Genomic DNA, 27,488 nt, shown 5'->3' on the forward strand with positions numbered 1-27,488 from the left:
CACTCACTCATTCACTAAGACGCTCATTCATTCACTTACTCACTTATTCACTCACCCATTCACTCACTCACTCATTCACTCATTGACTCCCTTGGCAATTCATTCACTCACTCACGGTCACTCATTCAGTCATTTACCCACTCACTCACTCATTTCTCCTTCCCTCATCCACTCACTCACTCATTCACTGACTGACACTCACTCACCCATTCACTCATTTACTCACTCATTTACTCCTTCACTCACTCACTCACTCACTCACTCACTCACTCACTCACTCCCTCCCTCCTTCATTCATTCATTCAGCAGCACCCATGACAGGTTCACTCTGTCCTGGGCTCTGCTGTTGCCCTGGGACTGCAGCAGGGAATAGTCAAAGATCTCTGAATCCACGGCATTCAGAGTTCAGCCAGGGGACCTTTCGAGAAGCCCAGCAGATAGGTGAAATGCCCCATGTGTGACACTGACGAGGATGTTTTAAGAGCAGCAGGGAGGGAACAGGAGTGTGCGTGGAGCCCAAAATTTCTAAGAGGGTGATCTGGGGAGGCCTCACCGTGCAGGAGACCTTGCAGGACAGACCTGTGGAAAGTGGGCAGAGTCGGTAGGGAGAGGAGGGCCTGGGTTGAGGAAAGAGCAGGCTAGGCCTGAGGTTGTCGGGTGCCTGCATGGGCCTCTGGGCAGCACCAGGATCTGAAAGGACCAGAGGACAGGCCAGTGTGGCTTGTGTGGGGTCTGTGACTCCGAGTCAGCAGAGAAGATGCCTGAATTACATCCTGATAGGTGCACCCTGACTTTGAAGCTGAGGACACCCGAGACATGGAGGTGGGGTGGAGGTTGGGGCAGAGCAGGGGATGAGGAGGGAGCCTGTTCCGGTCCAGGTCAAAGGTGGTGGCCTGGCCCTAGTGGCTCCAGATGCAATGAAGAGCCAATGGGGACTTTCCTGAGGGACTTAGATGCCAGGGTGGAAGAGCACTGCAAGGCTTCAGCCTGAGCCCCTGGGAGGATGGAGTCACCAGGAGCTGAGGTAAGGAAGACTGAGCGATGGGGGGTTGTGTGGGGGGTGCAGAGGCCTGAGCTCAGTTTGGCCCCTGCAGATTTGAGATGCCCACTCCATGCACAGGCCGAGACAGCAGAGAAGGGGAAGAGACTGCAGCTCAGGTAGCCCTGGGATGTGCAGCCCCACATGCTGGGGCACTGGGTCATGGTGTCCTCATGGCTGGGAGCTGCTTCCCTCCTGGGATGCCAGAACTCCTTTAGGGCACATCGGCAACTCCTGCGCTCACCACTGAGGGGAAGTGGGAAGGGCAGCTGTCCCTATGCATGTTCTCCTTCACCTTGTCCTAGGCAGGTCCCAGGCAGCACCACCCTCCCAAGTGGCTCCCCTTGGCCGCTGTCTCTAGTGTTCACAGCCAGACCCTAGAAGAGGGCTGGACTCAGCGGCTCACTTCTGATGAATAGAACCAGGCAAAAGAGATGGTGGTCTCTCCTGAGATTGGATTGGGAGGAGCTGAGGTTCTGTCCACTGGAACTCTCCCCCTGGCTCTTGGTAGGTTCTAGTTCTGGCAAAGCCAGTCACCCGCCCAGGGCAGAGGGCAACCTGAAGCTGATGCCACAGAGAGACTGGGGCCTTCAGTCCAACAGCCTGCAAGCAACAGAATCCTGCCAGCAACACAGAAGTGAGCACGGAAGCAGCTCCTCCCCTGATGAGCCTGAGCCTTCAGAAGACACAGCAGCCCTAGGCAGACACCTGCTGCAGCCCTGGAGAGCCCCTGGGGCAGAGGGCCCAGTGAAGCCTGCCTGAACTCCTGGCCCAAGGAGTAATCATTCCTGGGGTATAAGTGTGTGCTGGTGTGGGCCTTTGGAGTAATCTGTCAAGGGACAATAAAGAACAAGCACACACCTCAGGTCCTACTGGGTGGAAGCTGTACGGTCAGCACGGCATGTAATATCTTCCTCTTGAATTAGAAGATTCATTGCTAAGGCCAAAGTTAAAAAAAAAAATTAAAAACCTCTAGTTGTAGCAACATTGAAATACATGACTTTCAAAAAAAAAAAAAAGCCATAGCTATTCTTTTCCATCTTACAGGTATATATTAATATATGTTAATTCCCTGACTGACTGAGCAAGGGGCCAAACTCATAAGAACAGATGTGTGAGGACCGTCAGTGACCACCCTGACCCCAGCCCTTATACACAGACAAACTTTTGAACATAATCCGTAACCTTGGGGGTCTTGACACTCTAAATTTTATTGTTTTTCATTAGCTATTTCTATTCCCTAAACAATACCTGTTCATCGCAGAGAAAAATGGCATTGCCTATACTATGCAAAAGAAAGGAAATAAAATGCTCAGAAACATTTACAGATGTATGCAGACTCACACACACACACACACACACGCACGCACTCACACACAGGCTCGCACTGCGTCTAGGCCTGCCTTTTCACTTATTTGTATGTCCTGAACATATTTCCATGTCAGTAGACACATATCTTTGTAGCGGTAACAGCAACTAAATATTATTGCAGCGCATATTTTTACCATCATTTATTTAACTCACCATGTTTGAACTGTTAGGTTGTATCTATCATTTTCTGTATTACAGACAATTTGATGACAAATGACCAATCCCCTAATGTTCAATATAAAAATATCAATTGTATAAGGAGATAACGGGTATTTGGCTAAAATAAAATTCAGTGTGGCCCACCTTCTCCACATGTAACATGCTCTAAAAAGGCATGAATAATTAAATTAGCCCTTCTATTCTCCAGCACAGATCCTGAGCCCAGCTGTGGGTGCAGGTGCTTAGAGCCTCGGTCTCCTCTTCTGCCCGCCAGAAGGCAAAGGCCACTCAACTGCCACCTTAAGACAGCCAGGATTCGCCTCTCCCTTTTAATTAATAGAATAATGCTCAGGTTCACTGCATGAGAGCAGCGCTCTCTGACTTTGCATTCATCAGGATAACCTAGGTGGTTTGTTTAAAACTACACATTTCCTGGCTGAGCTCCCAGAAACTGGACTTCAGTGGTTTAATGGGGGTGTGCATAGGACAGGTGATTCTGAGGACCACGAGGGGTTAGGAATTTCGCCGTTAATTCTGGCCAAGGGAGAGATTAGACTATCCAGCATTGTCTGCAGCATATATTTTTTTTCCTCTTTTGCAATGAATATTTGATGCTCAGCGGGATGAGCCCCAGGATGAGGCACACATCCAAGAAAAATCCATGCCTCTCCATCTTTTCCCCAGGATTGCCCTTTGGTGAGACTCTCCTTTGCGATTGCTTCACTTTCCCGGGTTCATAGAACAAACCTCTTCTTAGTCTCTTTTGTTGTTTCCTATCTGTTCAACAAACACCCACTGCGCAGGACCATCCTCCGGAAAGCCCTCGAGTGGGGCCGTTTGGGAGCCCTTCTTCGTGGGGTGAGCACTGAAGGAACCGGGATCCCATAAGCCCGTGCTTTTGTAGGGGCTGCTCCCTGTCCCATCGCAGGTAACTGGCACCAGGCTGTTAAGCTGTGGATGGGCAACTGGCACAGCGCTTTGGATGTGCGTATTTCAGCACGTGGAGTTGGCCGGTGAAGTCAGCCGAGGTCGGCACAGCGTACAGCAGCGCGCCTGTCCATAGGGAGGAAGGGTCGTCCCGCCTCCCCGCCAGGTCAGTCCCGTTGCGCCTCCTCCTATCCCACTCTGACTTTCGCGCGCCCATGCGTCTCTGAGTGTAGCGCCCCGATACTCTCCCCCACCCCAAGGATTCTTCTCCCTACGGGACGAGCTGGGGGCCCGGGAGCGCCACAGACCCCGTGGACCCGGGAAATCGCAGCTTCGTCATAGCTAAGCTCGCCGCGCTCAGCTTTTCCCACCACCTGGAGGATCCACTCTCCGTGCGTCCTTCCCGACCTCAGGCTGCAGAGAAAACGTGGGGGCGGGGATCGAGGAAGCCGCGCGCAGAGGCTCCTAGCGCAGCCCCAGGAGGAATCCTGCCGCCACCAAGAAGCTGTGCGCGCGGCCGGGCTCGGCGCTGACAACAGCCGGATCTACCGGGCCTGCCGCGAGCCTCCGCGTCCAGGTGGGGTCTCCGCGCCCCAATTCCACCCCGCCCCGCCATCGGCGCTCCCCGCAAGTGCGGGGTTTCCACCGGCCCCGGCGTTCGCGCCCACTCACGGTCTCCCTTGCCCCCCCCCTCCCGCCCCGGGAGATGCTCCCGGCGTTCTATTCCGCCCTGCCTTGACCCGCCCAGCGAACGATGTGACCCCGCCCCCTTGCGGTCTCCCCTCCCCCGGTCGCTGCCCCTGCCCCCACCTGTGGCGCTCCGGGCATCTCTAAAGGCCCCAACCAGAGTCCTCCAACCCACCCGCAAGGGTAGCGCACCGGCAACGCGGCCCCACCCCCAGGGACTCCGCCCACTTGTGGTGTTACCCCCGCCTCCGCGACCTCACCCACCGCTAGCGCGGCAGCCACCTACGACGACCCCCGCGTAGGTCCTCCCGCCCACACCCGGCCCCGGCCAGCCCCTGCCCCTTTCTCTGCCCCTTTCCCTGCCCCTGCCCCTGCCCCTAGCCGCGCCCCACCCCCGCAGCCCCTCCTGTGCGCTTGGGCCCCGCCCGTCAAGGCCCTTTGACGCTAGGGCCGGGCGGGGGCGCGGGCGGGGCAGCGTTTCCGAGTCGGGCGCACGCGGGCAGGGTCTCCATTGCCTGCTGCGCACCCGGACTAGCGGCTGCCCTCGGCCTCCTCGCCTTGGACGCGGAAGACTCCCGGGCCCCCAAGGGCTCCTTGCGGAAGTTCCTGGAGCACTTCTCCGGGGCCGGCAAGGCCATCGGCGTGGTGACCAGCGGGGGACATGCTCAAGGTGCGCGCCCCCCTCCGGGCGGCGAGGGAGGGACGGACGGAGAAGGGGAGAAGAGGGAGAAGGGGAGAACAGGGCGAAGGGGATGGGGGAACCGGGCAGAAGAGGGGGAAGCGATGGGAGGACCCGGGGAAAGGTGGGGAAGCGATGGGAAGAACTGGGGAGAAGAGCGGGGAAGCGATGGGAAGAACTGGGGAGAAGCCCGTGCCCGGGAGCGGCAGGGGTACCTGCGGGGCGGCGGGAGCCGGCAAGGCAGCCCCGGGGTCCATGCCGGGTGGGGCGGAGGAGGAAGGAACATGGCGATAGGAACCTCCATTCGGAAAATAGTGAGCTTTCCACCCTCTCCGGTTTATGTTTTAAATTGAGCCTGGTAGAGGGGGTCGCCTGGAGCACCTTCCGGGGTCGTTCTGCCTCTGAGCTGTAGGATGGGGCCGGGCTTCCCCTCCGAATCCTGGGTACAGCGCGATCACTTCTTAAGTTGCCCCCGCCCCCCAACTCCGCCCCACGCCACCCCCCAGCTTGTGGAGGAAGAAACGGCCGGATCTCGGCGGGCCTCCTGTCGCCTCGGGCCCCCCGCGGCGTGGGCGGGGTCCCGGCTGCTGCAATGCGGGAAACGGCAGGGGTGCTCTGGGTTCCCGCCTAGCGTCTCCGAGGCAGTCAGGCAGCCCCTCGCGTTTCCGTTGGAAGATTTTAAAAAAGGGTTTCCTGCGCTCGCATGTGCTGTCGCCTTCCGGCTCGTGACAAAACCGAAAACTAAAATGGGTCCCAGGCCCTCCCCGCCAGCCTCCGCGGAAGGGAAGGAGCAGGAATCGGGGACTCCGGGACGTCAGTGGCGCTGCAGCGCGGGCTCTGGGCTTCCCCTGTCCTGTAATGTGGAAAGGGCTCTCCAGGAGGGGCCGAGCCTGGGCCCACGACGCAGGCGCTCCGGGAGGACATTTAACATTGAAGAGCGAGAGGTGGTGGAGACTGCGCTCCCCAGGCCCCGGGTGCACGTAGGGGCACCGGTGCCCAGGTTCAGGAGGGTGAGGCCTTCTTGGCCAGGTAGCCTTGTTAAATCTATCTGAAAATCACAGATAACTAAGTATCAAGTCGTCACAGATCATTTTAGTATCCTGAATGAGATGGCTACGGAAAACATGAAAACGTCGTTACTGGTTACGTGCATGATGCATCCAAAACATTGTTACCTGCACAGTGGCAGCACTGATATTTGTGGGCTTTTGAACGTGTGGACTGGAGTGTTAAGAGCCCTTCAGAGTTATGACAGTAGTTTGATTTGAATGTTCTTTTCTTGGCGAATAAATGCTGTACATTGAATTTACCCAGGAAACTAGGAAGGTGAACCCACACGAAGGACACAGGCCTGTGGGCTGCTCCAGGCGCCCTTAGGGCGTTGCAGGGCCTGAGCCATGCGCTTCCTGCTCAGCCTCCTGAGAGCCGTGACGGCGTCTCTGTTCTGCCTCACACTGGACCCGCTAGTTTCATATTCTTGTTATGGTTCCGAGGCTACAAGCGGTTGGATTCTGTGAGACACTCTCTGTCTTCCTCCTCCGGCTGCTTTCAAATGGGTCGTCTTTTTTTAGAACTGATTTTTTAAGCAGTGATTGATGGGGTGAGTTGTAGTGCTGTCCTGAACTGCAGAGGGAGCGCATTGAGGAACCTGGGTTTTGATGCTGTGCACATCAGCAGAGTCACCAGCCCAGGGCCCTGTCAGTCCCATTATTAAGCTCATTTCTTGCTCTTGTCATCGTTACTCAGACGCCTTAAAAAAAAAAGCAAACTCCTGCTTACCGTCACTGGCTGAGTTTGGCAAATGGGTGTTTACCCTGGAAAGAGGGGCATTTTGTCCTCTGGAACGTCTAAGGCGCCCTTTGGTGAGGTGGTCTGTTTCTGACCACTCTATCCCGTGGGCGTCCTTCCTACTTCCACCTTCCCTTTCCGAACGCCTCCGCCTCCAGGGCTTTAACTTTCCTTCTGTGTGTGTGCCACACAGAGGTTATGACTGTTGTGCCAGTGCCCTGTTTTTTCTCTTTCTTTCTTTCTTTCTTTCTTTCTTTCTTTCTTTCTTTCTTTCTTTCTTTCTTTCTTTCTTTTCTTTTCTTTTCTTTTTTCTTTCTTTCTTTCTCTCTCTTTCTTTCTCTCTCTCTCTCTTTCTTTTCTTTCTTTCTTTCTTTCTTTCTTTCTTTCTTTCTTTCTTTCTTTCTTTCTTTCTTCCTTTCTTTCTTTCTTTCTTTCTTTTCTTTTCTTTTTTCTTTCTTTCTTTCTTTCTCTCTCTTTCTTTCTCTCTCTCTCTCTTTCTTTTCTTTTCTTTCTTTCTTTCTTTCTTTCTTTCTTTCTTTCTTTCTTTCTTTCTTTCTTTCTTTCCATTCTTTCTTCTTTCTTTCTGCTGAGGGCCCAAAACTTGCTGCATCTCAAAAGAAGCATTTGCATCCATTTGTTCGCGATGAGCATAAACTGCTCTTTAAGGGAGACTAATTGGTAAACCCGGCTGCTGTGGGTAGAAAGACAGAGGTGGCCGCGGAAGCAGGGCTCTGCCTCTTGGAAGCCTGCACAACCGTCCTGCTTTCTTTCTTCAATATCCGCGGGGGGGGGGGTGGGGTGGTTAATTTTAATAAGCCCTGGAAACCAACAAAGCAGGAAAGTGCTAAGACATTGAGGTGTGAGATTTAAAATGACAACCAGCAGCCTCTCATTCTTCCTTCACTGAGGAAGGAAGGAACCAGTTGCCTCTTCGTTTTGGGGCTGCAGGGTATGTTTGGCAGCGACACTGGCCCTTTGTGCTGTGTGACTCATGAATTGAGATAGTTCTTTACTAAGTGTTTTGTGCAGTAGGTATGAAAATGGGGAAAGAGGGAGCACTGTCCGGGGTGGAGAGGCGTGGAGAGACGCTGTGATACATAGCGAGTCCTTTTCTTCTGGGCTCCTGGTTTTCAATCTTTTTCTTCTTTTTTTCCTAACAGCTTGAAAGATGATTTTTGTGTCTTAATTAAAAGGTTGAAGACTGTGGGTCAGACCCAAACTAATTCCATCGGCATCAGAGAAAAGGATTCTTTACATATTTATCTATAGGCACAATTAATTTTTTTATTTTTTGCTGAATTATCTGGTTAGTCAAATCATACATTAGAGAAGTAATATTAAAAATTAAAAAATAAAAAATGTATCTGTAAACATATCCCCCTTCCATTCCAGTCTTTGTCTCTGTGTAATTTTAGAACCTTGGGCCATGATGTACATAGAGTTTATATTCTTTTAATATCTTGCTACTTCATTGTTTTCATGTTTAATCTTTGGGTTGATGTATCACAGGTTACTTGACCGTTTCTTACAGGTGTTTGTTTTAGTTTTTTTTTTTCCCTTAACGCTAATGTAAATTTGAGTGTTTGGATGGTAGTTTTAGCAGAATTTAAGGCAGAGTCTCAGTTAGGGTGATGGATCGATTTATAGTCCCTAATTTGAGGAGGGAGGTGGCAATATGCCCTTTCTTCTAAAATTGATATGTTAAATCACAATGGACATTTACATGATTTTGAGCACTTGGGACTCCCCTGGGGTTCACTGGTATTGCAAGGTCAGGGCTGGGGATCTTCTGCTGGAGAGGCCCCCAGCGTGCCCAGCGCAGGGTCCTGAGTGTGTTGCTGCAGGACAAGCTCTGGGCTTTGCCCTGCAGTGGCCGTCGCTCTGGGAAGAGCTGGCTGCTCCAGGAATGAGGCCTATGCTCTGAAGCTCACAGTCAGCAGACCAGCAAAGGTCAGCGCAGATGACCTTATATGAATCATTCATTTAACAAGCATTCATGGAATACACATTCCATGCAGTTGGAACTTAGAGTGGAAGGCCATCAGTTCACTGTTGTCTCAGCAGAACTTTGTCCCTGGGTCCCTGTTGAACTTAGAGTGGAAGGCCATCTGCTCACTATTGTCTGAGCAGAGCTTGGTCCCTGGGTCCCTGTTGAACTTAGAGTGGAAGGCCATCAACTCACTGTTGTCTGAGCAGAGCTTGGTCCCTGGGTCCCTATTGAACTTAGAGTGGAAGGCCATCAGCTCACTGTTGTCTGAGCAGAGCTTGGTCTCTGGCTCCCTGTTGTAGCCTCCGCTCCTAGGAGGTGCACGGTGAGTGTTGGGGGACCCTCTCCAGGCACAATTGCTGAACAAGGACCCCTCCCAAGGGTGTCAGCCCTAGGCCCTGAGCTCTGAAGAGGAGGAAGGCATTCCTGGGGCCATCTCCCCTTCTGGATACTGAGCTCTGCACAGAGAGTAACTCTTCCACATTCACTGCAGTGAAGTTCATACTTTAGAGACTGGGGCCTGCATTCCCCAGAATTTCCATGGCCACAGGTGGTGGCTGCACCATGCGACTGGTGTCTATGTTCCCTGGAATTTCCGTGGCCATAGATGGTGGCTGTACCATGTGACTGGGGTCTGCATTCCCTGGAATTTCCGTGACTGCAGGTGGTGGCTGCACCATGCGACTGGAGTCTGTGTTCCCCAGGATTTCTGTGACCATAGGTGGTAGCTGCACCATGCGACTGGAGTCTGTGTTCCCCAGGATTTCTGTGACTACAGGTGGTAGCTGTACCATGTGACTGAGGGTCTGCGTTCCCCTGAATTTCCGTGGCCATAGGTGGTGGCTGTACCATGGGAATGAGGGTCTCTGTTCTCTGGAATTTCCATGGCCATAGGTAGTGGCTGTACCATGCGACTGGGGTCTGCGTTCTCCAGAATTTCTGTGGCTGCAGGCTGTGGCTGCACCATGCGACTGGGGTATGCATTCCTCGGAATTTCCGTGGCCATATATGGTGGCTGTACCATGTGACTGAGGGTCTGCATTCCTTGGAATTTCCATGGCCATAGATAGTGGCTGTACCATGTGTCTGAGGGTCTGCGTTCTCTGGAATTTCTGTGGCTGCAGATAGTGGCTGTACCATGTGACTGAGGGTCTGCATTCCTGGAATTTCTGTGGTCGCACATGGTGGCTGTACCATACAACTGGGGTCTACATTCCCTGGAATTTCCTTGGCCACAGGCGGTAGCTGCACCATGCATCAGGTCCTCTGTCTCAGGAGTTGGTGCCATTGTCTCTGTTACTCCCTCGCCTGACACACAGAGGCAGTTCCTGACTTTATCACTCCCAGGAAACACACAGGCATCTGTTTTGGATCCTTGTTTTATTTCCCCATCACCTTTCTCATCAAAGGGAAATTCACATCCCTCTAAAGCTGAAAATGGTGTGGGGCCCCCTGGTGGTCTTTCCAAGGCATTATCAGCAGGTAAATTAGATCATGTGGGCCAGTGTACCTGAAATGAAAACAGAAAGGTAAGTCGTGTCACTAAGCTTTGGTGGGAGATTCAGGGTCTTTGTTAGTGGCAGAATCATCCAAAGTAAGTTGTTTGTTCACTGCAGATCTAGATGGTTGGCTGTGTCAGGATTAAACTTAGCCAGTGTCGACAGAGTGTCGCTTAATCCCTCACGGAAGCGTGTCAAGTACATTGAAGAATAGCTGCCAAGTCTGCTATTGTCGGGAGAGAGGCAGGTACGTCTCTCGCTTAGCCCAGTGCTGCAGGAGGCCAGGCTCACGTCAGGCTGTGCGTGTGAGTGGGTTGGATTTTTAGCACTCTGGGACGGTAAAGCACAAACATCTATTTTTAACTTGTGGGTGACCTTCTTCTGTGCTGCTTGAGTCTCTGTGGGCCTTTCTGTTTCCTTCCTGAGGAGTCTGTGCCAGGGTCCCAAGCGTTCTCTGGGCTGCACCTCCGCGCCTGCCCAGTGAGGAGCCTCCTCCTGGTGGCTGTGGGACTGGGCTGGGCCCACACTGTCAGCATCGTCTGGGGTAAGCAAGCCCGTCCTTCCACACCTCAGTGTCCCCAGCTGTTGAACAGGGCTAATCAACTGACCGTCAGGATTAATGGGGATCAGATGCGCTCATCTCATAGCCCTGCTTGGTAAATAGCCACTTCCACTCTGTCCTCCAATGTGCTACTCTAGACTTTTGCTTTACCTCCATTTAGCCAGGTGATTCGAGGTGACAGTGACTATCAAGAGGGATGTACAGAGGAAACCAGTGGAAGAGAGCTCGAGGAGCAGACATGGGCGCAGGGAGCACAGTGCGGGGAGCACGGCTGCAGGGAGCATAGGCATGGGGAGCACAGATAGGTGTAGGGAGCATGGGCGTGGAGAGGACGGGTGCGGGGAGAACGGGTGTGGGGAGCACGGGCGTGTGAAGCATGGGTGCGGGGAGCACGGGTGCTGGGAGCACAGGGCATGGAGAGCATGTGTGTACTTGCTCTGCTCTGACAGAGGCTGCCGAGCATGTACTCTGTGCTCAGATGGGTCAGAGCCTCAGTGCCTCTTTTTTAAAAAAAAAAAAAAAAAATCTTTTTTTAAAGATAGGACTTCTGTCTTCCTGGTGGCCCCTTTTAGTCGATACTCTTTTAAGCCTGCTTTTCCAGAGAAAAGCTAGGAAGGATGGCCTATATAGGTTCCAGTCTGGGCATATCTGGAAGAATGGGTCTTTTTTAGGTTTGAGTCTGGCGTACCTGGGGACATCTTTGAACCTCCACTCAGAGTCCCAGAACCACGTGTAGAGGCTCCCCAAATGTCTGCTGGGACTTTCCCCTCTGCTCGCGGATGATGAAGAGCAGAACCTCACCCTGCCACGACCTCTGGGGTCCTCCTTCCTGGAGGGCAGTGCCTTGGTGACCAGCGTGTGTAGGAGTCTGAGCTGGCACCTTCGGGCTATGCTGTGCAGCGGGGGCTCATGCCATGGGGCATTCTTGTGTTCTGCACCGGGACTGGTGACGTTGGGCATCCTCGTGCAGTGTGGACCACATGAGGTGCACATGAGCCAGACAGCTCCCGGAATTCGGAGCCTGGCTCTGTCTCAGGCCACCCACCTGTCTGTGGCATTTCTGAGGGATTGTGGGGACCGTATGAGTCTGTGTCCCCACCCTCACTGGCTGGACACCTGTGCCAGGCTGGAGCTTTATGTTTCACCATCCCCTGTTCCGAGTTGTGTGAATATTTATTTTCATTACCTACTCTCATGAGCTTTCCTTTTTAAAAAAAAAAAAAATCGGAGACAGACTTTGAAGTCCCCTGGCCCCACCGTTCGTGGACCTAATGGTATTGCAGAAATTATGACTTCAATTATGTATAATAACTGGGGCTACTTTAAAAGTCATGTAAAGGAACAAGGTGGAGTAGCCATTTCAAGCTGTACATCATGCTGGATTCTTAAGTGAACATTATCAGGGTTTCAACACGTTTTCTCTTTTTATTTACTTTGGAGAATATAATGGATGCTCAGAAGCTGTTGGGATTTAGTAAGAGGAAGTTATCCTTAAGAAGCTATTTAAGCAAGGGGACAGTTGGAGTAAACGTAAATTATGAACACACACCTATTCCAAACCAGAGAAATAAAAGCATCAACTTTACTGGGGTTGAAACTTGGGTGCTAGTGTGTCTTTCCTGCCCACAGTGACTGTGGCAGTGCTGTGGGCAGGAAATTCTGGAAAGAAGACTCGGTGCCAGTGGTAATTTTTGTGACGATTCATTTGCTTTCAGCTCAAGTGACTATAGTCTTACTTGCAAATGGCTAGGTCTCCACCAATGGACCACAACACTGACAAAGGACACATGAGAAATGACCCTTGGGTTTTTAACAATTATTATTTTTAATGGACACATTATAGTACATATCCATGGGATACAGTATGATATTTCAATACATGTTTTTCGTGTGTAATTAGCAACTCAGGGTAATTAGCATGTCCATCATCTCAAACATTTGTCATTTCTTAATGCTGGGAATATTTAAAATCCTCTCTTCTAGCTGCTTGAAAATATACAATAAATTGTAAACTATAGTCACCCTACAAGGCTATAGCACACTAACCCTTATTTTTACTATCTAGATGTAATTTTGTATCCATTAGACAACCTCTCCCTTTCTGCCTTCCCGCCGCCCTTTCCTGTCTCTAGAAGCCACTGTTCTACCTTCCGAGGGTAGAATATCGTTTTCCTCATAGAGATCTTTAACCTTCTGGGTTAGATTTCTTCTGAGGTATTTTTATTTTTATTTTATATTTTTGTAGTTAAATGGGATTGCTTTCTTGATTTCTTTTTTCACTGGCTCATTGTTGGTCTATAGAAATGCTACTGATATTTATATGTTGATTTTGTATTCTGTAACTTTACTGAATTTGTTTATCAGTTCAAAGAGATTTTTGCTGGAGTCTTTTTTTTTTTTTTAATATATAAGAGCACATTGTCTGAAAACAGATAATTAGAGTGCCTCCTTTCCACTTTGGGTGCCCTTGATTTCTTTCTCTTGCCTGACTGCTCTTGACTAGGACGTTCAGTGCTGTGTTGAATAGGAGTGGCACAAGTGGGCGTCCTTGTCTTTTACAGATCTCAGAGAAAAAGCTCTTAGTGTTTCCCCATTCCCCATTATGTTAGCTGTGGGTTTGTCACATATGGCCTTTATTGTGTTGAGGTATGTTTCCTTCAGTGCCTCGTTTGTTGAGACTTTCTATCATGAAGCAGCGTTGAATTTTATCAAATGCTTTTTCTGTATCTATCGAAATGATATTATGGTTTTTGTCCTTAATTCTGTTGATGTGATGTAGCATGATTATTGATTTGTGTTTGATGAGCAATCCTTGCATCGTGGGATAAATCCCACTTGATCATGGTGTATAATCTTTTTGATTTGCTGTTGGATTCAGTTTGTTAGTATTTTGTTGAGGATTTTTGCATCTGTGTTCATCAGGAATATTGACCTATAGTTTTCTCTTTTTATTGTGTCCTTGCCTTATTTTGGTATCAGGGTAATGCTGGTCTTGAAGAATGAACTTGGCAGAATTCCCTCCTCTTCAATACTTTTGGGATAGTTTGAGAAGAATTGAAATAAAAATGTGTAGAGTTCAGCTGCGAAGTCACCTAGTTCTGGGGTTTTCTTTGTTGGGAGACTTTTTATTATTACTTAGTCATACGTGTTACTCATTATTGGTCTCTTCAGGATTTCCGTTTCTTCTTGGTTCCATCTTGGTAGGTTGTACGTGTCCGGGAATTTATCCATTTCTTCTAGATTTTCCAATCTGTTGACATACAATTGTTCAAAATAGTCTGTAATGATCCCTTGTATTTCTGTAGTATCAACTATCATTCTCCTTTTCTGTTTCTAATTTTATTTCTTTGGGATTTCTTTTTGTTTGCTTAGTGTAGCTAATGGTTTGTCTATTTTATTTATCTTTTCAAAAAACCAATATTTTTTTCTTCATTTTTATATTTGTTAGTTTCAAGTTTATTTAGTTCCTCTTTGATCTTTGTTATTTCTTTTCTTCTACCACTTTTGGATTTGATTTGTTCTTGCTCTTCTAGCTCATTGCAGTTCGTTGTTAGGTTGTTTATTTTAAATCTGTTTTTTAAATGTAGGAGTTCATTGTTATAAACTTTCCTCTTAATACTGCTTTTGCTGTATACCATAAACTTTGATATGTTGTGTTTCTGTTTTCATTTATTTCAAGAAATTTTTAAATTTCCTTCTTCATTTCTTCATTGACCCATTGGCTATTCAAGGGCATATTGTGTAATTTCTATGTATTTATACAGTTTTGAAAGTTCTCCTTGTTGTTGATTTTTTTTTTAATTAAACTTTTTGTTCTAGAGTACATGTGCACAATGTGCAGGTTTATTACATGTGTATTCACGTGCCAAGTTGGTATGCTGCACCCATTAACTCATCATTTACATTAGGTATATCTCCTAATGCTATCCCTCCCTCCTCCCGCCTCCCCCCTCCCCACAACAGGCTCCAGTGTGTGATGTTTCCTTTCCTGTGTCCAAGTGATCTCACTGTTCATTTCCCACCTATGAGTGAGAACTTGCGGTGTTTAGTTTTCTGTCCTTGCGATAGTTTGCTGAGAATGATGGTTTCCAGCTCCATCCATGTCCCTACAAAGGACATGAACTCATCCTTTTTTATGGCTGCATAGTATACCATGGTGTATATGTGCCACATTTTCTTAATCCAGTCTGTCATTGATGGACATTTGGATTAGTTCCAAGTCTTTGCTGTTGTGAATAGTGCCGCAATAAACATACATGTACATGTGTCTTTATAGCAGCATGATTTATAATCCTTTGGGTATGTACCCAGTATTGGGATGGCTGAGTCAAATGGTATTTCTAGTACTAGATCCTTGAGGAATGACCACACTGTTTTCCACGATGGTTGAACTAGTGTACAGTCCCACCAACAGTGTAAAAGTGTTCCTATTTCTCCACATCCTCTCCAGCACCTGTTGTTTCCTGACTTTTTAATGATCGCCATTCTAACTGGTGTGAGATGGTATCTCATTGTGGTTTTGATTTGCATTTCTCTGATGGCGAGTGATTATTGTAGCAGGACTAGCCGCAGACAAAACATGATGGGAGGCTACATGCATCAGCTAACAGAACAAAACGTTTTACAGTGCTTTCTCAGACAATGTCTGGAATTTACAGATAACACTAGTAGTTTGGGTCAGGGGTTAATATTATTATTATTATTTTAACCACCAGGGCCAGGTGGTGGTGCCAAGGTCGTCTAGCTATTTATCTTACTTCTGTTTCCTTCCAACTTTTTGTTTTCTCCCCCTTCTCCTGTCTTATAAACTAGGGAAAAGGGGAGACGGGGAAAAGTTGGGAAAGACAACAGGAGAAGTGGTGGTCTCATTCTATATTATGAGCATTTTTTCATGTCTCTATTGGCTGCATAAATGTCTTCTTTTGAGAAGTGTCTGTTCCTTGTTGTTGATTTATAGCTTTATTCTGTTAGAGTCTGAGAATATCCTAGATGTTATTTCAATTTTAGAAAAAATGTATTGAGAATTCTTTTGTAGCCTAACATGTGGTGGATTCTAGAGAATGTTCCATGTGCTGAGGAGAAGAATGTGCATTATGTATCTGTTGGATGAAATGTTCTGTAAATGTCTGATAGGTCCATTTGGTCTACACTGGACTTTAAATTTGATGTTTTGTTGTTATTTTTTGTCTAGATGACCTCCAGTGCTGACAGTGGGATTTTGAAGCTCCTACTATTGTTGTGTTGGTGTCTCCCTGTCTCTCTCTGTCTCTCTCTCTCTCCATATATATATATATATATATATATATACACGCACACATATATATATGTGTGTGTGTGTGTGTATTTATGTATATATAAATTTATTTGAGACAGAGTTTTGCTGTTGTTGCCTAGGCTGGAGTGCAGAGGTGCAATCTCAACTCATTGCAACCTCCACCTCCTGAGTTCAAGTGATTCTCCTGGCTCAGCCTCCCAAGTAGCTGGGATTACAGGCATGTGCCACCATGCTGGGCTAATTTTTTGTATTAGTAGAGAGAAGGTTTCACCATGTTGGCCAGACTGGTATTAAACTCCTGACCTCAGGTGATCCACCTGCCTCCACATCCCTCCCAAAATGCTGGGATTATAGGCATGAGGCACTGCGCCAGACCTCTCTTTCTATTTAGATCTACTAATATTTGCTTTACATATCTGAGTGCTTTGTTGTTGGGTGCACATATACTCGTAATTGTTATATCCTTTTGCTATTTTGATCTCTTTATTATATAATTACCTTTTCTTCTCCTTTTTACAGTTTTTGACTTAAATTGTGATTGATCTGAAATAAATATGGCTACTCTTGCTCACTTTTGATTTCCATTAATGTGGAATGTGTTTTTCCATCCCTTCACATTTAGTCTATGTGTGTCTTTGCGGCTGAACTGAGTTTTTTGTAGGCAGCATATAGTCAGTTTTTCTTGTTTTAAAGTCATTCAGGCCGTCTGTATCTTTTAATTGGGAATCTTGGGATTATTTTGCTATTGATATCACAGTCCAGACATTAAGATTTTCTCACTTAAGTTGCTTTACACAAATTAATATGAAGAGGAAGTAGAGTTTTTCTTTTGTCCTTTTGAAGAGAGTGATGGATTATTATTTTCACTTCATGCAAGTGAGGGACTCACCATGCCTGTTGGGATTTTAGAATTTCTTTCCTGTTATTAGGAACAGCAATGATCTGTAATGGGTTCCTGGAATCATCCAGTGATGGTCTGAATATCTTAAAACTTTCCTTTCATGTCTCATTTTCTATTTCTCCCCTAGTAGCCATGCACCTGGGGCAGGACCTGGCCTTACATTTCTTTGGTTTCTTGATGATTTTTCAGGTTTAGTGTTTGACACAGTTAGGAGTCTGGATAAAATCAGTCCTTCTGGGAAGTGTGTAAGTCAAACAAGGACTTTCTGGTGACGTTATACAGGTTTCCCATGCCCCATGAGTACAGGAATAGCTCCCTGGGGAAGGAGAATGGGCACATGATGGCAGGGAGCCATTCTGGGATGGTCCCATCGTTCTGCAGGAATTGTCATGCGGGAAGAAGAAGCACGTGGTGACTGAGCTGGTAGTGATTCTGCTGATAGTTTTGATCGTTATGATTTGCTCCTGAAAGGTGATGTGGGATGAACTGCAATATTTAGAATGCTGACATTCCTTGAAACAAAGATATAGAAAAAGGTTTATAATTGCATGATGCCTTGTAGTTTTCAGCTGCTCTCATGTGGATCCTTTTTCGTGCTTCTGAAATGCTTTCCCAGGAGAGAGCGTTGTTCTTTGTATATAGATGAGGAGCCTGGGTTTCAAATGGTTAGGAATTCAGCACACGCATTGGAATCTTTAGTTTCCTGGAACATTTTCTATTCAAGTATAGACCACATGGCCTCTAAAGGCTGGCTCATTCTTAACACCGCGATTGGTTATCCAGCCTCACGTCTGGGGTGGGTGGCAGGAACTCCACAGCCATCCTGGGTGCTCTGGGGTGGGGTGGCTGAGCTGTGGCAGCTCCTCCCAGCTGAGCAGCAAGGCTGGGGAAAGCTCATTCCATTCCCCTTGGTTCTAACCAGGTAGAGGCTTACACTGCACGTTTCCTTAGCTGGGAACCTTTAGAACTTTACATTTAAATCTAATCTGTGATCCAGGGGGTAGACACATGGGTATTCACTGTACAATTCCTACATTTTTTGAATATTTAAAATTTTTTTTTATATGTGTCATGGACGACAAAAGAAATGAGACCCCTTTGAGTTAGCTTTTCTGTATAGCATCTTCTAGAATCAGGAGGCTGGACAGGGTTTAGTTTCATCAGAAATCTGAATCTTTCTGGTCAAGAGACGGCACTATTAAGTTCTTGGTTGTGTGGTTTCTGGGAAAGAAATATTCTAAATGAGTTCCAGGAATCACCTCTGTGGGATTTCTACAGGAAAAATGACCACTCTTGAAGCTTCGCTGTCACTAACAAGAATAATGGTGACGGTTTCTAAGCTGTCTCCAGCCAATCTTTAGTTCTTTTATGCAGAGTGCTTTTATTCCAAGTGAGGTGCCCTTCTGTTTAATAGTGACCTGCAGTTATTACAGGGACTGCAGCTGCATTTGATGGACGTGAACCTGTTCATCTCTGGCTCCCCAGCTTCGCCTCTGGGGTGCGTGGCAGGCGCTCCACAGCCATCCTGAGTGCTCTGGGGTGGGAAGTCTCTAGGGGGAGTGGACAGTGCATGGCCAGGACGTTCCTGTCCGACGTTCCACACTGGTGTGTGGGCGTCTCTGCCCTGTTTCCTCCGTCCGTGCATGTGTGGCGTTTCCTCCGTTCGTGCATCTGTGGCCTGTTTTCTCCGTGTGTGCCTCTGTGGCACGTTTCCTCCATCCATGCGTCTGTGGTGTTTCTTCCATCCGTGTGTCAGTGGCATTTCTTTCGTCCCTGCGTCTGTGGCACTTTTCCTCCCTCCATGCGTCTGTGGCGCTTTTCTTCCCTCCGTGCGTCTGTGGTGTTTCCTCCGTCCGTGCGTCTGTGGTGTTTTCTCCGTCTGTGGATCTGTGGCGTTTCCTCTGTGAGTCTGTGGCCTGTTTTCTCCGTCCACGCTGAAGGCCGTCACTTCTCTCTAGTCACCACTTACCGATCGCTCCCTGTTGGGGTCCGTGCCGGGGGTGGTGGAGAATGAAAGAACACACAAAAGACAAAGACACACAGAGAACATGGCGGCCGCGCTCAGAGCCTCCACCTCACTTTATTTATACTCCATAAACCCCACGTCAGCAGAAAGAATGCAATGCAAAACAAACTTTCTTTTCCCAGATGTAACCTTCTACTCAGTTCTTTGTTTCTATGCTCTTCCTTATCTGCCCGCCTTCTTGGCGCCTACGGGAGTTCATTAAAAGTTCAATTGGAGATACTGTCCTTGAGCCCTATCTATTCTCAGCATACTGCTTTCAAAGGCCCCTGCATTTCCCCCCCCCCTTTTTTTTTGTTTTGCCTCAATCCTAAAAAGGTAGCCCATATTTGTTCTTGTGTTTTCTTTTGTTTTTGGAGGCGACGGAGGGAGCATCGAATCACCAAAAGAAGTAGACCCAATCCAAGTGCCCAAAGCAATATACTTCCAGAGATTGTAGAAATCCATATCTTCATCTGGGTCCATGGGTTAAAGCAAGGCGCTGACCCAGCTCCTGAAGGGTTACAGTTCCGGACAACACATGTAATTGTTGTTGAAATGCTTCGGAAATGTTCTGAGTGAGCTCTTGGATGTCCAAACTAATATTTTTATGGCCTACTAATAATTTTCGGATTACAGTCCAATTTTGAGAGATGTTAAAAGGCACAGGCGTTACACAAAATTGAGTGGAGTTCCAATCACATTGTAATGTCATCCGAGTACTGAGTACAGTGAGCTGATCTCCAAGCCATGTCAATGCTTGCTCCATGTTGTCCAATCTTTCAGCAAGTTGAGAATCAATGTTTCGTTGTTGAAGCCATAACCGGTGAGATTGTTCGTGCCATTGCTGCATAAATTCAGCATTTTGTATGCTTTGACGAAGAGCGAGTCCTGCTATGGCTGCAGTGGAGACCATGGCGACAAGGCTCATCACCGAGGCAATTATAAGTCCAAGGGCACGGAGGGTTCACTGGAGAGAAGTCCAAATATAAGTCTCAGGAGGTGATGCCCCCCATGGTCACGTAAGGTTAACAGGTAGCCAAATTTCCTTACGAGCCCTGAGGATATAAATATCCTCAGTAAAATTGTGCCACCAGGAATGATTGAGGCAAGACAAAAATGTACACGTATCTGTACTATTAACAATCCCCGTAAGATTATCCCATGTCAAATTTCCTGCTAATAATAGGTGGGGCTTACGGACACAAGAAATAATATATCAGGAGGTATTCCGATATAACTGAATATGAAAGGAGTTATTTGGGTTAGAAAGATTAAGGGGCATATTCCCCACAAAAGTGCTAATGGCATCGCCTGCAACTAACAACTTCCAAAAATAACTCTGTACTTCAGGCCTCCTTCACGCCATACCAAGGTTTCATTACTGTTAGCAGCAATACTTTTATTTACCCAGTGTCATTTCAAAGGTATGTGACTAAATTTTGTTTGAAAATCACCGTGCACACTTCAATCAGTTATTTGCATCCCGTTGTATTCTAATAAAATCCGGGGTTTAGTTCCCCGACATTATTGTCACTCCAGCACCTCAATATTAGGAGAAACGTCTAGAATAGGACAAAAAAGTAAAGAACTAGGAATAGTTTCATTACTATATACAGTATGATTATATTAAAAACTTCTAGTTACAATAATAACAGTATTAGCAGCCACATGACTATGATTATAACGAACAGCCCAAGCTTCATGTGATTTTCGGAGACAATGAGGACTATTTCCCATACATATTGGAAGTCCTTCCACTCCAAATTGGTATGTGCTGATTATAATTGCTGTTTCCCGTTCTATGTTGTCCTTGTCCATATGGGGGATGGCATCCAAGTAATGTTATTGGTGAAAACCTTAATTTCCGCCTCCTCTCAGGCGACTCCCTGATACAAGGGTGGAAAGGGAATATAAGTCCAATATTCATACAAAGCCTCACTAAGAGAAATAAGTCTCCCGCCGAGGCACATCTAACAAAGGAAGAAATGCATGCTGAATCCAGTTTTCTTTTCAACAGGGTTTCAATCATCTTGTAGGAAACAACTCAGGTCCACTCCCTGTAAGGACAAGAGCATAGCCCCGTCCCTGTTTTAGAACTTGCCCTTGAACATGCTTACCTTCTTCATTAGGATACCAAACCTTTAAACTGTCAGCAGGGACTATCACCGAGGGAGTTGAGGAAAGATGGGTTACGACAGCAGAGTCTTGCAATTGTCTCCATTGATTCAAAAAAATTAAGGTAAAAAGAACCTTCAAAATCTGGTTTCAAAATCTGGTTTCTGGGGGGCTCATTTCCCCCTTTTTGTTTTGTTTTAATAGTTAAGTTTTTAAAGTTAAATTTGTGCGCTCAATGATGGCTTGACCTTGACTGTTGCCCGGGATACCGGTGATATGTTGAATATTGTATTGCTGTAAGAAAACTTGTAATTTACGAGAGACATAGGCAGGGGCATTATTAGTTTTAAGTATGAGGAATGCCCATGATGGCGAAATAAGCTAAGAGATGAGTAATAACAGAAATGAGAAAAGGTATCAATGGTATGATGAACATACTTTAATCGTCTAAAAGAAGGGACACCTCGTGGATTAACCCCAGGTTGGAAGGATGGAATGCTCAAAGGAGCACAGGAAGGACAAGCTCGAATAAGAGAACGAGCTTGTTTATGAGTTAAATGAAACCATCGTTGAAGGCCAGAACTATTAGTGTGATGTAGAGTATATTTTTGTTCTGCAGCATGTAGGTGGCCGATTAAAAGCAAATCAATCTGAGTATTACCATGAACTAATGGCCCAGAAAGTTGAGAATGAGAACGAAGATGAGTGATGAATAAAGGAGCTCGACGTTGGCTCAAAGTAAAGGACAACAAAGAAAATAATTTCTGAAGAGAAGAAGTAGTACAAAGAGGTAAAGTGGCCTGAGAAATATAAGAAGTAACATAAACGGCGTATTGAGAATCACTAACAATGTTACAACCAGTAGTAGGGAAATCAAGTAAGACCATGAGAATAGCAAACAATTCTCCCTATTGCACCGAGGGATAAGGATAAACTGTAACTCAAGATTGATGAAGCTTCTTGCCAAGAATCAGAAGTTGCAAGAAGATAAGTGATCTGACTATGAGTGAATTGAGAGATAATTAAGGAAGGATCTCCTCCCCAAAGTTGTCGACAGTGATGCCGTCCTTTGATGATCAGTTCAGCTAAACGATCGATATAAGTAGCCAAGCGTTTAGATATTTTATTGGACAAAAAGATCCATTTTAGTGGTCGACTAGTTTGATGAATCATTCCTGTGGGAGAAGGTAAAGTATGAAATAAACAAAAGGAAGGGCCTTTTGAAGTTGCTCTTCAACAGGCTGGAGTTCCTGTAAAGCCAAAGGAGTTAAATGCCGTGAGTTGTCCAAGTGACTGTCTCCTTCTAGAATAGAAAAAAGATGTTATAACTGATATGTTGGTATTCCTAAAACAGGACGCATCCAATTAATGTCTCCTAGAAGCTTTTGAAAATCATTTAATGTTTTTAAATGATCACGTCGAATTTGAATTTTTTGGGGTCGAATATTTTGTGCCCCCAAGGTATAACCTAAATATTGATAAGAAAATCCAGTTAAATTTTTTCTGTGGCAATATTAAGTGAGTAGAAAGAAAGCTGAGTTTGTAATGATACAAAAGCATCTTGCTGCTTTTCTCTGGTTTTAACTTTGTGGGATAAGGGCAGGATTAGGAAGACCAGGCTGTAAACTTTCCCTAGGTTTAATGTAAACATTTATAATTTTAAGACAAGACAAAGACAGGAATTCCATGCAGAAATACGTGGCTTTATATTCCTCTCGGCCATTTGTTTTTTGACTTACTCTTTTAGAGTCCTAAGTATTTCTTTAAATAATAGTCACTGTTTCACCTAAATAGGAGTGGTGGCTATGAGTTTAAAGGATTGTAGCCCATTTTGAACATCTTATTTTTGGCAGCTGAGGAAATATGAGGAATGTTTAAAAAAGCAGCAAATTGTTGTGAAAGATCTTGTTCCCAAAAATTAATATTGATAGGAACAATATAAAAATTAAAAAAAACACTTGACCTTGTTGACCTTTAGGACCGACACAGGTTAAAGGTTCTACGTCTTGATAAATCACAGAAGCAGCACCCAAGCCAGTGAGTATAATTGAAACTTGTCTTTTTTCCCATTGTATAGGCCACTAATTTAAACAAATAATAGACATATTCACCCCCGTATCAATTAACTCTTTTAAAACTATCCCATTAATGTGCAATGAACATAAGGGCTTTTGATTAGAAACTAAAGTTTCCCAAAAAACAGTTTTTTCTGTGCTACGAAACCCTCTCTATTGAGAATACGTTCCCCTGCCTCTAGGCGTATAAATTGTGAAACTTGTACCAAAATAAACATTTTATTAGTAATATCATGTCCTTTTGGCAAAGGGCCACACACTCTAATAGCTAATTTATATACTCCTCTATTAGGAGACAAAGTATAAGGCTGAGTAATAGCTAAGTCAGCAGCGGCGCTCTGCTTAGTTGCCGCATAAAGCTGAGAAACTGGGGTAAGGTGTGGGATCCTTAAGGAGGACTTGAATTTATTCCTTAATGTTGTAGGCCATTGCTCACTGAATATTGTAGTAGACTTCTATTGTAATTGTTGGGGCCCCAAGCCTGTGGGCCCCGGCTCCCGTTTCCCAGGAGAGGAGACAGTAAATTTCCACTTTTATCAGTTTTGGAACGACATTTATTTGTCCAATGTCGACCTTTACCACAATATTTGTACACCTCTGAAGGCAGCTTTCTGCCTTGAGGGATAAAAGTGTTCAATTTTTATGACATTCTTTTTTTTGAAATGTCTAGGTTTACCACACTGCAAACAAACACCTTGTCTGTTATTTCCTTTTAAGGCTTTAGACAAAGCTCCAGCAAATAATTGAGCATCATAAATAGCCCCTCCAACACTAACACAAGTTTTAATATATTTATCTAAATTGGCCCCATTGGCCTTTAACGATTTTAACAATTTTTAACAGTCAGCATAAGCATTTTTAAAAGACAATGTTTATAACACAATTTTTGAAGCAAGGCCAGCACCCACAATTTTGAAGACAGCATCCTGAAGACGGGCTACGAAATCTGAATATAGTTCATTTGTGCCCTGTAAAATCTTCACAGAGGAAAGGGAACATTTTCCTGTTATCTCTACCTTATTTCAGGCCCTTAAAAACAAAGTCTTGATTTGAGTAAAGGCAACATCATCTAAACCAGCCTGAGCATTAAGAGTAGCATATTGGTCCGTGCCTGTGAGTTGTTCCTCAGTGGGTCCAGGGGGATCACACATAACATTTTTTCTAGCCTATACATGTGCCTTGTTCATTTACCAGCTGTGCAATTGTAACCACTGAGAACGATCAAGAAAAGCCTTCCCCAAAGTCTTCCAGTCTATAGGAATTATCAAATTTTCTGATGAAAAATATCAAGAAGACCAAGGATAAAAGGAGATTGAGGTCCATAGTTAGAAATGGCAGCTTTCATTTCTTTTTAAAAATTTAATTTGTAAGGCATTAAATTGGACATTATTGCCACCATTTGAAAACTGAGCATTAGGAGCAAAAGAAGCACAAATAATTGGAAACAGATCCAGCTCCTTAAATTTTTTTTAATTAAAAGTATATATAATATATAATAATACTCATATCCCCAAATATAAAGAATCTCAACATATTAATAAGAAAAGGCAAATAACCCAACCAAAAGTAGCAGAACAAAGAAATGACAATAAACCTATATGTCTAACATCATTACTCACTAGGAAATATGTATATTAATACCAAATTGAGAATCATTACATACACAATACAATGGTTAAAATTTAAAAACACAGAAAATATCAAGAGGTAGTTAATGTATTAAGCAGCTCGAATATTCAACTTCTGTTTGGAGTGTAAATTGGTGGAACCTATGCACCCCTATAACATAACAATTTCCTAGCTGGGGTTATTAATACTATATTAATATTAATAGTTAATATTAATGTGTTTATTTATTGACTATTGAAATACTCATAATATTTTAACAAACAATAAGATATACATATACACTGGTTTTAACATATTAAACAGGTGTTTAGTATAAATTTAAAGTATGTCTGATGTGAACAGGGCTTCAACTTTGCCAAACAAAGGTAAAGATAAGGAAGCCGGGGGGTTGGAGGCACTGGAAAATCCTCTTTTAACAGGGCAGAAGGAAAAGAAACAGGGAAAGCTCGCAAAGGTGAATTAGAAGAATATATCTGTAATATTTGTTGAAGCATTTCCATAATACACTGCATGTCAGAATTTCCCTTAGAAGAAGGAAGAGCTGGCTTTTTCTCTTCTCCCCCTTTTGCTACCCCCCCCCCCATCCTCTGTTATCCTGGCACAAATGGGCTCCATTTCAGATTTATTTTATTTTTATTTTTTCCAAATCCTCAGATATCTTTCCTCCTGTGGCTACATTACCACACTCTGAATCAGTCTCAAGTAACTCTAATGTCTGAGTGATAGAGTCACACAAGGTCCACAATTTTAGAGGCATAATATCCCCTAACTGGAGAGCTCTAAGCAGAGTTTTTACTACCTGTAACCATTCTCTGCGATTCAGCTGCACTTTAGTCTGATACTGAAACCAGTAACAATGTTGTTCCACATGGGCAAACCATCACTTCAAAGTCTTTTTCTTTCACTTTTACTCCTATAGACAGCAACAGTCCTTGAAACAGCCGTAAATATTCTGAGGCCAGAGAGATGGAATTCCCCATAATGAAAGCTTAAGAAGGTTCCCCTTAACAATATCCGGGCCTTACCCGCCCCTAGGGGGTTCCCCTTCTTGTTCTCCCCTACTCACCCGTGCTGACCCTGCTCGCTGCGCCACTTGTTGGGGTCCGTGCCGGGGGTGGTGGAGAATGAAAGAACACACAAAAGACAAAGACACACAGAGAACATGGCGGCCGCGCTCAGAGCCTCCGCCTCACTTTATTTATACTCCATAAACCCCACGTCAGCAGAAAGAATGCAATGCAAAACAAACTTTCTTTTCCCAGATGTAACCTTCTACTCAGTTCTTTGTTTCTATGCTCTTCCTTATCTGCCCGCCTTCTTGGCGCCTACGGGAGTTCATTAAAAGTTCAATTGGAGATACTGTCCTTGAGCCCTATCTATTCTCAGCATACTGCTTTCAAAGGCCCCTGCAGCTCCCTGTGTGCTGAGCCTGTGTCAGGCGTGTGGCGTGTGTCACCTGTGTGGCAGGGGTTTGCGTGACACACAGGGACACACGCTTGGGGAGCTGCAGTGATGGGGTCATAGCCACGCAGCTCAGCCCTCGGCCTGAGGGTCTTGGTGCCCACCCAGCTCTTCCCGAAGCAGCCTCAGGGCAGATCCCAGCTCTGCTTTCTCTCCTCGAGATACCTCATGAAGTAAACTAAGCAAATCGAAAGTAGGAAACAGTTGTGAAATGAGGCCTGGTTTCAGGTGTGTGTGGTCATTTCTCTTTACATGTTTACTTCACATACCCCAAATGATATACTTTCCAGCTGGTATAACAATGAATTACCAGCCATTACTGGTACAAAATTCCAGGAAGGATATTTGAGGAGGGCATAGTCTCAAAAACATGCTTAATTTTCACAGTTGTGATTTGCATGATAAAGCTGTCAGGACTGTGACCTTCTTTTGTTATCTTATTTTTATTTTTAGATCCTTGGGAGGAAGTTATTTAGTGATTACTTATAATTGTGAAAATAATGTAATGATTACAGAATCTCATTAGAATAAATATTATATTTTCTGTTCCTTATGTCAATGAAATCATCTTAATCCAGGCCGATGTTGGCAGGAATTGTCACGTTTAAAATGGGTAAGATATTTATGTGATGTGACGACCTCCCGTATTGTCTCTGGAACATATCAGAACTTTCATCTCAATTCTCACTTGTTGACACCCTACCCTGTTTTGTAATTATTCGTTTGCATCAGAATTTTGAATCCACGTACCTGAGATGATACTTACATATGCATGTACGCATGCATGTGTGTGCATGTGTGTATGCGTGTGTATGTGCGTGTCCACGTGTCCATGTGCACGTGTATATGCATGTATGTGTGTGCATGTGTACGTGTGTATATGTATGTGTGTATATGAGTGTACGTGTATGTGCATATGCGTGTGTATGCATGTATGTGCGTATGTGTGCATGCATGTGCGCTCATGCACACACGTGTACATGTGCATGCACGTGTGCACGTGCATACACGTGTATGTGTGTATGTGTATGCACATATGTACACACGTGTGTACATGTATAGGTACGTGTATGCATGTGTATGCATCTGTGTGCACACAGATATACCTTTTCCTTTCATACAGGCTGTTTTGAGTATTGCTGTTAGGCAGTGACAATTTTCTGTTTCCTCAGTCAGAAAATGGGTAGCTCATCATTAATAAAGATGAGCATTCAACATCAGGAATAACTAAATACAAATGAAATTGTCATATTAAATAAATAAATTCCAAAACAAAGGCAATGTTCTGTACTATGTGTTCACATTGAACTTTCTTATAAAAATTGGTGT

General features: G+C 45.4%; 1 long non-coding RNA gene across 1 annotated transcript; it reads right to left on the minus strand.

Moving 5' to 3' along the window:
• Positions 1 to 8,139: 8,139 nt before the first annotated feature.
• LOC144334892 (uncharacterized) lies at positions 8,140 to 25,876 on the minus strand. Its single transcript, XR_013405144.1, has 2 exons — positions 25,765 to 25,876; positions 8,140 to 10,147 (listed from the first exon to the last, which is right to left on the minus strand). It is a non-coding gene; the product is annotated as an uncharacterized LOC144334892 (long non-coding RNA).
• Positions 25,877 to 27,488: the final 1,612 nt, after the last annotated feature.

This window comes from Macaca mulatta, chromosome 15, assembly GCF_049350105.2.
Source record: "Macaca mulatta isolate MMU2019108-1 chromosome 15, T2T-MMU8v2.0, whole genome shotgun sequence".
NCBI classification, from domain to species: domain Eukaryota; kingdom Metazoa; phylum Chordata; class Mammalia; order Primates; family Cercopithecidae; genus Macaca; species Macaca mulatta.